Below are 14,602 nucleotides of genomic sequence, written 5' to 3'. Positions count from 1 at the left end.
AAAATACGAGCACATTGCTGTCTATTTATTCAATTATCTAATAAACCGTACGGTTCATGTCCGATTTTCTTTTTTAGAATTTCATAGGAATACTTAAGATTTTCATCGCAACATTTTTTAGGACTTTCTCACTATTTTTAAGGACTCTGTGTAACATTTTATAGAAATTGTATCGCTTCTCCTATAACACAGTACAACAAATTTTGAAATTTTTCCGGATTTGTAACATTCAATAGCCGTTTCAATAGGTTTTCGGGCCCTGAAAACGAATCCGCAACCCATTTGTCGCCATCACCCTCAGTTTTTGAGAAAATCGATTTTGACAAAAAAAACTGCAAATTTTCAACTTTGAGCATCTTTTGTGTCGAAATGGTAATAGTTATTCGATTGTTCGTTGCGTCAAATTATTCTATGAACCTTCCCGAATACAACGACATAAGTTATTATTGCATTATGAACATTTAAATATGTTTAAACAACCATCAAAGGGAAAAGAACACCCGAAATGCACCAATTTTTGCAGATATCTTTCCATTTATTTCCAAAACTAAGGGTCTGGGACAAAATCTGACAATTTCACGCGATGCAGCAGACATTTTTCCTTCGGAAAGCATCAACAGAATTGGTAAAACACATTTTGTTTTCAATACAGAAACGAAAGAGTTTGGCAAAACGTGCGCCGCCGACAGTGGTAGTCACGCGCGTTAAGCGATTGTGTTACGCTAAGCGGTAATCGCTTCACGCGCGTGACTACCACTGTCGGCGGCGCACGTTTTGCCAAACTATTTCGCTTCTGTATTGAAAACAAAACGTGCTTTACAACTTCTGTTAGCGGTTTCCGAAAGAAAAATGTCTGCTGCATCGCGTGAAATTGTCAGATTTTGTCCCAGACTCTTAGTTTTGGAAATAAATGGAAAGATATCTGCAAAAATTGGCGCATTTCGGGTGTCATTTTCCCTTTGATGGTTGTTTAAACATATTTAAATGTTCATAATGCAATAATAACTTATATCGTTGTATTCGGGAAGGTTCATAGAATAATTTGACGTAACGAACAATCGAATAACTATTACCATTTCGACACAAAAGATACTCAAAGTTGAAAATTTGCAGTTTTTTTTCAAAATCGATTTTCTCAAAAACTGAGGGTGATGGCGACAAATGGGTTGCGGATTCGTTTTCAGGGCCCGAAAACCTATTGAAACGGCTATTGAATGTTACAAGTCCAGATGGCTGTTGTACTGTGTAACAGCCTGTGTATAAGAGCGCATCTTTGATTTCAATTTTTTCAAAAACCGTGCGGTCAATCAGTATGAAATTTTGACACAATGCGGACTACCCTTTAATTATTAGATTAAAACACTTTTCAAAGATTTCTCATTATTTGTTCTCCGGTATCGAACCTCCTTAAGATCCAAGCGATTTACTACAATCGTGAATCAAGACTTTTAATTTTATACGTTGAATTTTTAGGTATTTATAATTGTACATTTTAAGTTTAAATTGAGTTTACATTGTATTATTGTATTAGGTATTGTTAATACTGAATATCCACTTTTTGTGAAATTTGAGTTTTGATATGGAACCAATACTGTTTGACTGTTTCTTTATGCTGTATAAAAGTCACATTTATATCTATTTCATAAATTTGTCAAAAAGAATATTTTTTTTACTGATTGTCTTTGAATCTTATGCACCATTGCATGTTTAAATCTGTTTTACTCGAAAACGCTAAAAGTGGGTATACAGTATCTGTGCACTAAGCCATCGATATGTTTCTGTTATTACTGTAGGGTCCAGTATATTTTGCATTCGCATAACACGTGTTTGCATATTTGCGTGCGAGATGTGAAGATAAACATCTGCAGCTCAGTTATCACTAATGATCATTATTCATGCATGATATTTAGGCCAGAAGTAAGTCATAATGATGGTAACGTGTGATACGAAGACAGATAGTATCGCCCTGACGGGATCGCTTTACTGATATCTTTCATTTATTTGAAGTACATGTAGCACTTTTCGATATTAAAAGTTTTTCGAGTGGAAATCAGTATCATTTTTCAAATTATTATTAGAAATAGTACTGGGTTAAAGGTCTTCCAAATTTCTCATGAGAAACTATATATGTGCAAGATAAAGGAAGAGAAATAAATGAAACTGAAATCCATGGTATTTTTTTCTCGCTAATTGTTCACATTTCACCCGGCCCACAGTGTCGCGGCACGTGTTCAAAAAGCAAAAATTTGAGTTTTTAAATTTTGTGTTTCATTTCATGGAATTGATAGTAAACACTCCTCTGACATAAAAACATCATAACTTACAAGGGTACACCGCGAATTCGGACTCACTGATTCGAACGCAACTTTGTGGGTTTTTAGAGTGACTCAAAACAAGAATAATGGTGTCTTTCATTTGGGCCCTATCGCCCTTTAAGTGGGTGAAAACTAACCTCAAAGTCAAATTGGCACTTCTACTTTTTCGCGTATAACTCCCAAAGTACAACAGACAGAAAAAAATGTTTCAAACAAAATTTTAATGGTGCAATAAGAGCTACAAACTTGCGTTAACAAAATTTTGAAAAGAGTTTTTTTCATCAGTTACACATTTTTTTTTAACTTTTTTCAAAATTTTGTTAACGCAAGTTTGTAGCGCTTATTGCACCATTAAACTTTTGTTTGAAACATTTTTTTCTGTCTGTTGTACTTTGAGAGTTATACGCGAAAAAGTAGAAGTGCCAATTTGATTTTGAGGTTAGTTTTCATCACTTTAAAGGGCGATAGGGCCCAAATGAAACACACCGTTGTTCTTGTTTAGAATCACTCTAAAAACCCACAAAGTTGCATTCCAATCGGTGAGTCCGGGTTCGCGGTGTTCCCTTGTTAGTAAAATAAATAACGGATTTATGGTTAGTAATTACATTGAAAGTCGAATAACCAAACGCAAGCTGCCACAGAGTACACATAGGAAATATTTACCCACTGCATTTTTGTTGTATTTATAAGTTCTTTAATTTCTTATTTTTTTTTTAAATAAGCAAAATATATCCTTCTTTCGTTTTATTAATTAAAAATTCTTGCATTTTAAGATGTGGATACGTACCAGTGGCTCAAATTATTACGATTTTATCGCATCTTCTAAATTCTGGAGAAAATTAAAAAAAAACATATCGGTTCTTTCATTTTTTTACTACAATTATTTCTTTTTCTGGCCTTTAATTTGGTATAAATTGTATCTGCTCCCGAGTGCTCCCACATAAGAAAAAATACATATAATAAAACGAAACAACTAGACAAATTTGTGCTATAATATTTATTTTTAAAAGACACCGAGTTTTGACTTCCTTCAGATTCAACTGACAGAGACGAAGATGTATAATAAGAATGAATAATTTAAAATTTATTATAAATACGAATTATTTAAAAAATTAATTTTATTTTTTTTATAATTGTTTCATATGTTTGTTATTAATTTGTGTTTAAATGTACTTAAAAAATATATATTTTATTTGTTTTACTTTTATTATGTTCAAAAACATATTTTACTGAATTATTTTATGTTAAAAATTAATTGTTTTGCGTATAAATATGATTAACATATCAATTACATGTAAATAACTGTATCTTAATGGAAAATTGATTTTTTCCCTATACACTCGTTACAATGTGCGGCCCAAGAGTTACTGAACATTGTCGTAAGTTATTACTTACATGAAATCGACGGTGAAAAATTCGGCTACAATACTTTTACCTTTTGCCCAGTGGCAGATTTAACAGGGCAGCTGATGAGCAGTTGCCGCCTGGGCCCCTGCCCAGAAGGCCCCCCAGGGCCCCATCTCTAAAAAAAATTTGATTAGGTATACGTATCCAAACACTACATTTTTTTTCATAGTACTACACTTGGCCCATTTTCAGTAAACTACCTCTTCATTTTCCCGAAAAAATGGGCCCCTCAGAACGTTTGCCACCTGGGCCTTTTTTCTTAAATCCGCCACTGCTTTTGCCATAATAATAATAATATTTTTTTATTTCGCCAGTAGACATTACGAAAATAGCAGGAAGATACAAAACAAATACATATAAGAAAACAAGAAAGAGAATAATAGTAAAGTTAGAAATTATATACTTACCTAGTGCAAAAGTAAGACGCTAAACTAAACACAAGACCAAACAAAAGACAACTAAAATTTACAACGGCTTACTTGTCAATAGGGTTTGTCGGTTTTTATTTATTAATTTGTAAAATTCGAAAACCGGGTTTTAAATTTAAAAAAAAAAACGGTTTTATATATTAGAATTAATATGCAGAAATAGATTAATTATTTAATTAGAAACGTTAACATTTTGACTTGAAACTCGCCTCGGACACAAGCATATTGTAGTAGGTAACAGTTTACTCACTACTGTAAAACTGTATTCATGAGTTCATATTTTCTCAAGAAAAATACTAAATGGAATAAAGATTTATAATCAGGTACCACTGTAAAAAATTTATATTTTGTGCGGATTTTATTTTTTTTTTTTCATTTGGTTTTGTATGCAGCCTATTTTATCGTGTTATATTTTTGCAGATCCATAAATATTAAGTGAACTAAAAAATTGTACGGATTTCAGTTAATTTAATTTTTATTTATTTATTTGACTTTCTATAGATACAGTATATTTTATTTTCTTATATTTTGTAATTCCATAAATATTAAATAAGCTGAAAATTTTTAAAATAAGTACAAATATTTATTTACTAATTTAATTATATATTTTCGCGAAAATTCAAAAACCAGTATAACCGGTTTTTTGGAAATAGTAGAATTCGAAAACCGTTTTTTCAAAAGTCGGTTTTTGTATAAACCCTGCTTGTCAAGTATCATAAAGGTACTCGTTAGCAATTAATTATGAAAGTATGTACTTTACATCTTTTATTTTACACCGACTAGCAAGTTTATTATTCACCAGTCGATGTGTCCCAAAAACAATAATGTTCACCCGCCGAAAATTGAAACGTGGTTTAGCTTCGGCCCTCTTACCGTTCATCTTGGTGGTGGTATCGAAACGTTTGCGCGTAAACCGCACCACACGTGTTGAATCCTTTCGTTGGTGGGGCTAGTGGGGGGGACAAGAGGGTGGGTAGAACATTTAATTTGAGCTTGCGAGGGAAGTCGTTGATTGAAGACGAGGTACGCCAGTTGTGGTTCGACACTGCCTCGAGTTGGATTGTCCGGAATTTTTCAAGAAATAACCCGCGTAGCGTTTGACATAAGAAGTAGCTGTAACGTTTGCGGATCCCCTTTGGGGGGTATTAATGCGTTCTAACATAATAAGCATATTAAATCGCTTGCTGTCCAATTGTTTTTATTGGACCTAAGGTGTCATTGCGTTTGACTTACGGTAGTTTATAGCTTTCTCCACTCGACCTTACTTTGTAACGTTAAAGCATAGTTGGGGCTATACAGTGAAGATTATACCTGCCGTGCTCCTAGTGATTCTATTCGAACTTCGAAGCTCAGCTCTTTTGAAATTGAATAATGAGCATTCGACCAGGTTTCCTTATTCCTCGAGTTGCGAGGCCGACGATTTGCGCGATAAGTTTCGAAATCGTGGTTTGAGTAAAATGTGCGGCTATTAGAGGTGTGTTTGGCGTAGTTCCTCTTACTCTATCGAAATCAGCCAACATGGGCTGCTGACGATTGCGCTCTAAACTACTCGCAAGGATTTTTCCCCGTAAGTTTAAAATATTTTCTTCGCAACTATTAAATCACTTCGAACACTCTTTTCATGGCATGCTTATATTTATTTCCTCTCTGCGCTGCGGTAGCGATATCTGAAGGCTGAAGTGTACTAGATATGATATTTAACAATCAAGAAGTATCAAGGAACTCAAGAGATACAATGGAGTGACGATTATCACTCACGAATAACAGTGATGTAAAACACACTTCTGACATTTCACTGAGCACTTCTCGCTTTCGTGTTTTCACTTGTAACATGCCCGGGTGTCGTGCCTGACCGTCCGGCGTTCTAAATTTTATCAAATGCGATTCTTGTTCGCCAAAAGGTGATTTATTTATTTATTGTAATCAGTTAATAGAGATTAACTGATAAACTGATAACGACGATGATTCGATTTCTTTATCGTAAAGTTTACGTGCTTATCAAATTTATCGAATAGCTAGTCAATGAAAGTTCCGCGGCATAAACAACGTTTCACGTGGCTCGGGCGTAGGATATTGAAAAAGAAATTGCGTTTCGACGTTTGTAATACAGATTCTGTGATGTTGACATTTAATACAGCTGAGCAGTGAACAGTACGTATTTTCTGGTATTTATTATGGAATTAAAATTACTTTTATTGAAATACTTATGAAACTATAAAAAGCCAAAGTTCTACTACGGTGATAGTAAAATCATAGGTTCAAAATATATTGCTACTAGCTTTATTACTCGGCTTCGCCTGAAATTTAGATTCTGATTTTATAATTTTTTTTTTGTGAAAATAGTCACATTCGTCTGGATTAGTCAGGTGATTAGTGAGTTGAGGCACATTCCGTGATTGCAGAGTTTACCTTTCGAAAGTTTTTAGGCGACAGGCAAACATAAATATATCTATTCTAATAGGGCGGAGCGATACTATATAGGTGAAAATTTAAATTTGAATTTTCAGTTGGCCTGGGTGCGGGATAGTTGTCTTTTGATTAACCAAACACAACTGTAAAAAAATTTGGAAAAATATTCATATCAGCAGATTTCTTTTTCTCCTAAAAATGATTATATAGTCATACTATATAGGTGAAAATTTAAATTTGAATTTTCAGTTGGCCTGGGTGCGGGATAGTTGTCTTTTGATTAACCAAACACAACTGTAAAAAAATTTGGAAAAATATTCATATCTGCTAATTTCTTTTTCTCCTAAAAATGATTATATAGTCATACTATATAGGCGAAAATTTAAATTTGAATTTTCAGTTGGCCTGGGTGCGGAATAGTTGTCTTTTGATTAACCAAACACAACTGTAAAAAAATTTGGAAAAATATTCATATTTGCTAATTTCTTTTTCTCCTAAAAATGATTATATAGTCATACTATATAGGCTAAAATTTAAATTTGAATTTTCAGTTGGCCTGGGTGCGGGATAGTTGCCTTTTGATTAACTAAACACAACTGTAAAAAAAATTGGAAAAATATTCATATCTGCTAATTTCTTTTTCTCCTAAAAATGATTATATAGTCATACTATATAGGCGAAAATTTAAATTTGAATTTTCAGTTGGCCTGAGTGCAGGATAGTTGCCTTTTGATTAACTAAACACAACTGTAAAAAAAATTGGAAAAATATTCATATCTGCAGATTTCTTTTTCTCCTAAATAATCATAATCATATAATCATTTTTAGAAGAAAATATTTTTCCAAAATTTTTTTACAGTTGTATTTGGTTAATCAAAAGGCAACTATCCCGCACCCAGGCCAACTGAAAATTCAAATTTAAATTTTCGCCTGTATAGTATGATTACATAATCATTTTTAGGAGAAAAATGGACCTGCAGATATGAATATTTTTCCAAAATTTTTTTACAGTTGTGTTTGGTTAATCAAGAGATAATTATCTCGCACCCAGGCCAACTGAAAATTCAAATTTAAATTTTCCACTCCGCCCTAATATAGAAGCTATCTGCTTTATATATTAAGATTAAAATTATTCATCATTTATTAGCCGAAAGAAGCTTTCAGTTAATTATTTCTTACAATAATCGCTGTACACGGGGCAAAAGATTGTAGATATTTCTATTGATTTTATTATTGATATTATTTGTATGATTGTAATATTATAATTTTGATTGATCTGATGTGAAAAGTAATTTCAGTCGGGTAGCAGATAAATATTCGAAGCTGCGGTATTTTTATATTATTCCCAATTCAGTTATAAATTTTATCTGTTCAGTGTTGTGGTACTCTTTGATATACATACAGTGGCTCACATCTATAATCGTACACTGTTTAAAATCGCATAACATTTTTAAAATTGGTCCAAACGACTTGAGTTTTTTTGAGAAGCTAGAAGGATTAATTTGCTAAGTGACGTGTTTCGTCGTTTTGAAAAAAATGCAATTGGCCGGAGTAGCAAAAAAAAAAAATAGTAAAGGTCGTTTTTTCAACTTTTTTTCTGTGAGCCTGTAAGGAAAATTCAAAAAACCCGTTTGTAGATTGAAGTAAGTTGTATACGTGTCTAAAATTTCATGAAAATCGGTTAACGTTGCTCTGAGCTATAAACGCTTAAAGATCGCAGGAAATTCCCAAAATCAGCGATTCTCGACCTTATTCTGCGATCTTTAAGCGTTTATAGCTCGGAGCAACGTTAACCGATTTTCATGAAATTTTAGGCACGTATACAACTTACTTCAATCAACACTTTTTTTTTAATTTTTGTTACAGGCTCACAAAAAAAAGTTGAAAAAAACGACTTTCTTTATTTATTTTTTTTTGGTATTTCGACCAAGTGCTTTTTTTCAAAACGACGAATCACGCCACTTAGCAAAGTAATCCTTCTAGCTTCTAAAAAAAACTCAAGGCTTTTGGATTAATTTTAAAAAAGGTATGCGATTTTAAAGAGTGTACGATTATGGCTGTGAGCCACTGTATATGATAGATATTTATGAAATAATAATAGATGCGCACTAAACCTGGACATTTTCATCAGTGTCTTTGAACATAGTATCGCGTTCGCGTATTTGCGACTGCTTTCCCCCTAATTACTTCATGATAGTAGCCGAGTTAAAAAATACTTACCTTCCCCTCTGAAAATGCGGATGTGCTATCATGTTTTTCAATCAAGTGTCATTAATCGAGGTTTTTGAAGCCTCGACCTAATTACTAGCAGTATTTTTTATTGACTCGCGAATATGCTCTAATCTATTGTTCTATGAGACACTTAAATTAAAAAACGTTGTAATAAATGCTGTAAAATTGTTGTCAAAGTGGACAAATCTGGGTATTTCCAAAATTTTATGAATGAAAATATCGAAATTTTTCTGGACGTAGTTTAAAAAGATACGAGTTGGCTTTCTATTAAACAGAGTGTCTTAACTTCCTTTTTCTCCGGCTTTTAGTAAGGCTGACATTTTAAAAGGAATTAAACCAGGTATAGTTGACGCATTTGGTGATACTATGCGATGAAATCATTGTACAATATAATTCCTCTTAAGAAGGAGCGTTTGCTCTTTGTTTGCTGCCTTTTCTGCTTTTCTTCGAAAAACGAGAATGAAATAAGTCTAACAAAGGAAGGTGGGCAAGTGATCCCCCTCCCTCTCCTTGATTTTTTCCGTTTTTTGTAGAGAATTAAGTCCCAACGCTCAGTCGTCTGTTTATAATATCTGTTTGAAGTTTGATCGTGCCAGAGAAAGCCAATGGCTTTGGAAAGAGGAATAAGTTTTAGAACTGGAAATGCGCATTTATAATTAGTTAAATATCAAGTTAGTGGGCTCGGCGAGCCGCTTAAGAAACACCCCCTGTTGGGTGCTACTGGATAGGCTTTATACAAAAACGACTTTTGAAAAAAAAGCGATTTTCGAATTAAACTATTCCCGAAAAACCGGTTAAACCGGTTTTCAATTTTTCACAAAAAATCTAATTAAAATAGAAAGTAAATGACTGTACTTATTTAAAAAAAAATCAGTTTTTTTTTAAATATTTCTAGAATTACAAAAATATAACAAAATAAAATGTACTCTATACAAAACCAAATAAATAAAAAAATTAAAATAACTAAAATCCGTATAAATGCGTACGATTTTTGAGTTCATTTAATATTTGTGGATCTACAAAAAATATCACAATAAAATACACTGCATACAAAACGAAATGAAAAAAATAAAATAACTAATTCCGCACAAAATATGAATTATAAATCTTTGAAAATATACACTCATGAAGATTAGTTTTACAGTAAACTGTTACCTACTACGATATGCTTGTGTCCAAGGCGATTTCATGTCAAAATGTTAACGTTTTTAATTAAACAATTAATTCATTTTTACATATTAATTCTAGTACATGAATCCGTTTTTTTTTCAATTTAAAACCCGGTTTTTGAATTTTATAAATTTATAAAAAAAAAAAGATTTTTAAATCGGTTTTTACAAACCGATAAACTTTACTATTGGATATTTGATTTCGAGATATTCGCGACTAAAATATCGGTTCTCATAGTCAATAGTCGGAATTAACATTTATCTGCGTAATACGTAGTGCGCGTAGAGTGTTGACTTCTAAATCCGGACTAATGTTAATTCCGAGTGTCGGTTATTATAACCGATTTTTTAAATTACCAGTTACACTCAAATGGGTGTGTTTCTTGAACCCTACAATTTAATATATGACTCACAAAAGCGCGTTTCCAGTTCTAACCCTCTCCTCGTAAGTACAGTCTACCGCACAAGAGGTCCCGGGTTCGATCCCCAACAAGTCGAATAATTTTTTTTTCCTTGCTAAAGAACTACTGAAAGTTAATTTCTGTATTAGGTTGTTAAGTTATATTTAATCCACTGATTTATTTTGGTGATTTTCTAATTTTACTTAGGTATACATTTCTTCCGGAATCTAAAGTTCCAACCACGTTTTAAACCAATATTATAAACAAACGGCTGAGTATTGGAGCTTAATTCTGTACAACATGATTTGAATTAGTGTACATTAGAAAATCCCCAAATAGAGAGAAGAACTCGAGGGGGGGGGGCACTTCACCGTTTTCCCTTGTAAGAAACAAAAGGAGAATATCTACATCTATACTATTATATAAAATTGAAGTTGCATACTTTGAAATGCGGTTTCTCAGTAAATATGAACTGTACCCGCAAGTGTAGAATATCACTTTGTTCGCCTCGGCGAGAGGAAGGTTCTAACGTTTTTATTTTTTTTAAATAATGATTTTTAAATAATAGTAGTTCGGGACGCGACCGCCAGGTGGCGACCGGGCGAGCGCTTCTCGCTTGCGAAATAGCACCGCGGCGGGAATAAGTGGCCGAGGGCTCTCGAGTTTACAGATTGCAATTACAGATTATGAATCAGTCACGCTAATATGTCGAGCGAAGCTGTGACGCGGGACGCTAGTATTCGAGTACATTTAAAGATAATATTCTATAATCTATATTTTGAAGACTATAATAATTGTGTAGGAATATTTAAAAATATTTTCAGGTAAATATGAAAGTAAACAGTTATTGAATGAAAATTGAGGTTTTAAAGCGCTTTGTAGTATACGAAATATGTTAGAAAAAGCGTGAATAATTCGTAATAAATTCATCGTAGAAAAATACACGTTTAAATAGATTATGGTAGTACTGTTCATTCTATACAAAAGTAAAAATAGCGATATAATTATTATGTTTAGAAGTATGTTGGCAATAGTAGAAAATGTTTTTAATTCAACGATTCGATTTTCCGCAAAAACTTGTTCCGAATATTAAATCGCTAATTTCAAGGTGTGAGTTCATTAAAAAATTAATTTCCTATTTTATTCCGAAATGTAGCTTTAAAGGGACCTTTCAGTCTAGAGCCCAAAAAATAGGTGATATTTAGGAATTAATTGAAGGAAAACTACTATATATAATTTAATGGGACTTTTTGCATTGTATTAAGGATGTCTTAAATTATAGAAATATATTTTTTGTTTTGTAATTAATCATTGCAGACGGCACTGGGGAGTCGTTAAAGTAAGGCGTCAAAAAATTGATCCAAAATCTTTGGGACCTGTATCTCCAAAAGTTATTATCCGATGAAACATATCATTTATATTGGCAAAGTTAGAAACGTACACATGAAGATTTGTTTTAAACATTTTCGCAAGAAACAAAGTATGGTGAAAAGAGATAAATACAATAATATAAAAAGAATCATTATTTCAGTTTTCTGCATTAATTATACATTTATAAGAGAACAATTTGCAGCGACAGTTGACTTAAATATCTTTTGAAAATTTTATTCCAGATAATGGATTTATATTTCAATTCTGTAGAAAGATGTAGTCAGTAATTCCTGTAAAACGTTATCGATGCTCGTGAATATTATTAAAAACTGATGTGGAAAAGTAGTTATTATAATTTTAGCTATTTATTGTATCTAATCTCTATGTTGGAAGTTTTATTAATTCTTTTATATTCTAATAAAAGTACGTGCCGATGTTCGCCTAAGTCACGTTTAATTTATATATTTCAGCTGTTTTAAGTATAAGAATGGGATTTAGCAAAGTGAATTATAAATTTTCTATTTGAAATCAAAGGGTTTGCCTGTAAGAGGTAGCAAGTATACATATATGCCAAGGGCAGCCAGATGATATTAAGAGGTTAGTTCCGGTTGCTTGCTCTGGTTCTATTACCTATGCTAGTTCAATATACTGTTCCGACGTTTCTTATTGGATATATGTTCTTGGCTTTATTAATACAATAATTGTTTTGGACTAAGTGTTGGTCCCTCTGTCTATGTCTAAGACAGTCATTTACATTCAAATCAGTCATTATCACAACAAGAGATATTGTTTTTACCTTCGAGACTAAAGCATTAAATACATACATATAAATTAATAATTGTAATTTAATTGTATGTAACTGTATGTAAATTAATGTCAAAGTTATGGTCACATTTTCACACTTGACTGTAAATGAAAATAAATGACAAATATGCGGTTTTCATTAATAACAAGATGTAATAGAATTGTTCATGTGACTCTTATCGCACGCTCTGTAATTTTTCACTTTTCACTGGAAGTGAAAAATCATAGAAAATCTATTATTTTTTTTCGTTATAAAAAGACTATTTCGTTAGTCAGATGAATAAGTAAAGAATCGCTGAAAGACAAGATTGTCATAAAATACGTCTGCCTCTTCCGCTGTAAGTGGTGTTCTTTAATTTTATATACGTATCTCATAAGAATGTATTTTGAGATCTCTTATACATATGTAAAAATATGGTAATCTAAGAACGAACGTATGTTCCGCATATTTAACACTTTATATATTAAACAGTCTACAGTCGTATTACAGATATTTAAAGTTTTAGACACTACATCACAATATTAACGTTCCATAATAATTGTTGAATAATTTTGTATTCTGCATTATCGTACTTTTCAAGATTTTTTATGCATGAGACATTTAAGCAGTAACACCGAAATATTAGTTTTAATTGATATGGACTAGAATATTTATTATTGCATATGGTAAATATTAGTATACATATTTAAACTCGTAAGAAAAATTTCATTACTTCAACAAGAAGAGAAAAAAGAACGCAATACGTCAGCTTATTTAATACACATGAGAAATATTAACGGATGCTGTAAAATATTAACTCGAAGCTTAATAATTTATGCTGTGTACAAGGTGTTTCACGTAAATAACTTTATCGTCTGAAATATTTGTGCTGTATTTAAATTTTATAAAAATATTTCCTACAAAAGTTGCATAGTTTTGCGGGGGCCGGCGTGCAGTAGCAATAATTTTATTTAGTTGGGAGGGTTAATGAGGTAAAAAAGGGAAACATTGTTTTTTAAATGCTGGATTACCAATTTAAAATCGAATTCAACGACATATAAAAAAGCCAGACCTAATCCAGACCTTCAAAAAACTTAAAAAAAATTCATCTTAACCCCGTTCTAACATAATAAAACTATTGTTACAATATGCCACCCCCCCCCCACACACAAAATTATGCAAATTTTGTAGGAAACATTTTTTATGAAATTTTAAATATATTAAAAATATATTACATGGTAAAGTTAGGTGAGACACCCTGTATAACAACTTTAAACATGCGTGTTTCCAACTTAAGCCGAGAATAGTATAATTCGCTTACTAAAATGTATTTATAATTTCTTCTCCATAATTTATCAATGTTCCCTGGAAGTTTCCACTGTAAAGTCTATTTTAAACGTGGAAATGACGCTGATTTGATAATAATCGATGGCTCAGTGGCGGATTCAGGGGGGGGGGGGCGCCCCTCCCTCAAGGGAAATATACTTATTTTAATTTGCAAAATACTTATTTTAACTTAGCAATATCAGAGAAAATATGATAAATTGATACCAAAAACAACACTTTCATTTAGCAGGAAAATATTATCGAGAAAGGTCCCTGATTTATTTCTCAGATCTACGCCCCCCCCCTCCTCAAGAAAATTTTGGATTCGCCCCTGCGCCCCTCCCCCGAAAATCCTAAATCTCTGATTTAAAGATTGTCCAGTAAAATGGTGCTTTATTACATGCTTAATCCATAAGCCGTGTAATTATAAATTGAAGACAGACACAAGCGTCTACAAAGTTTGAGGACTAGGTTAATAAAAAATTAAACTCTCATGTAAACTACTTTAGTTCTCTATAGCCTCCAACATACTCTCCAGATACGGTCATAATGCTGTTGAGCTCACGCGTTACGTTCGTGGGAATATTTTCGATGGGGTCTAAACGCCCCTTCAAGTGGGATTTCAACTTGGGAAATAGAAAATAGTCCGCAGGTGCCAAATCTGGCGAATAACGGCGGTGGTTAAGTACTGTAACGCTTTTCTTTGCACGAAATTCCTTAAGGTAGCTCCTAACCATGTTAGTCAAATTAGAGTTGAGTA

At 32.5% G+C, this 14,602-nt stretch overlaps 1 protein-coding gene and 1 long non-coding RNA gene across 2 annotated transcripts in view; one reads left to right on the top strand and one right to left on the bottom strand.

Annotated features, from left to right (window-relative positions):
* Positions 1 to 14,602, bottom strand: part of LOC143369814 (uncharacterized) — a 129,498-nt gene that overhangs the window by 23,252 nt on the left and 91,644 nt on the right. The gene's annotated exons all lie outside the window — the stretch shown is intronic.
* LOC143369766 (phospholipid phosphatase 1) overlaps positions 1 to 14,602 on the top strand; it is a 106,289-nt gene that overhangs the window by 29,986 nt on the left and 61,701 nt on the right. The gene's annotated exons all lie outside the window — the stretch shown is intronic.

Source organism: Andrena cerasifolii, chromosome 6 (assembly GCF_050908995.1).
Source record: "Andrena cerasifolii isolate SP2316 chromosome 6, iyAndCera1_principal, whole genome shotgun sequence".
NCBI classification, from domain to species: Eukaryota; Metazoa; Arthropoda; class Insecta; order Hymenoptera; family Andrenidae; genus Andrena; species Andrena cerasifolii.
This window is presented reverse-complemented; position numbering and strand designations above follow the sequence as displayed.